This window comes from Arachis duranensis, chromosome 5 (assembly GCF_000817695.3).
Source record: "Arachis duranensis cultivar V14167 chromosome 5, aradu.V14167.gnm2.J7QH, whole genome shotgun sequence".
NCBI lineage: Eukaryota > Viridiplantae > Streptophyta > Magnoliopsida > Fabales > Fabaceae > Arachis > Arachis duranensis.
Genome location: NC_029776.3, coordinates 59,136,944 through 59,137,327, shown reverse-complemented (window position 1 = coordinate 59,137,327; position 384 = coordinate 59,136,944).

Sequence of the window (384 nt, the reverse complement as noted above, 5' to 3'; positions counted from 1 at the left end):
GCCAAGTTGTAACGTGTTTTGGGCGTTCAACTCCGGGTCGTGACGTGTTTCTGGCGTTTTACTCCAGACAGCAGCATGGAACTGGCGTTGAGTGCCAGTTTACGTCATCAATTCCCGAATAAAGTATGGACTATTATATATTTCTGGAAATCTCTAGATGTCCACTTTTCAACGCCGTTGAGAGCGTGCCATTTGGAGTTCTGTAGCTCTAGAAAATCTATTTTGAGTGCAGGGAGGTCAGATTCCAACAGCATCAGCAGTCCTTTTGCCAGCCTTTTTCTCAGAGTTTTGCTCAGGTCCCTTAATTTCAGCCAGAAATTACCTGAAATCACAGAAAAACACACAAACACATAGTAAAGTCCAGAAATGTGAATTTAACATAAA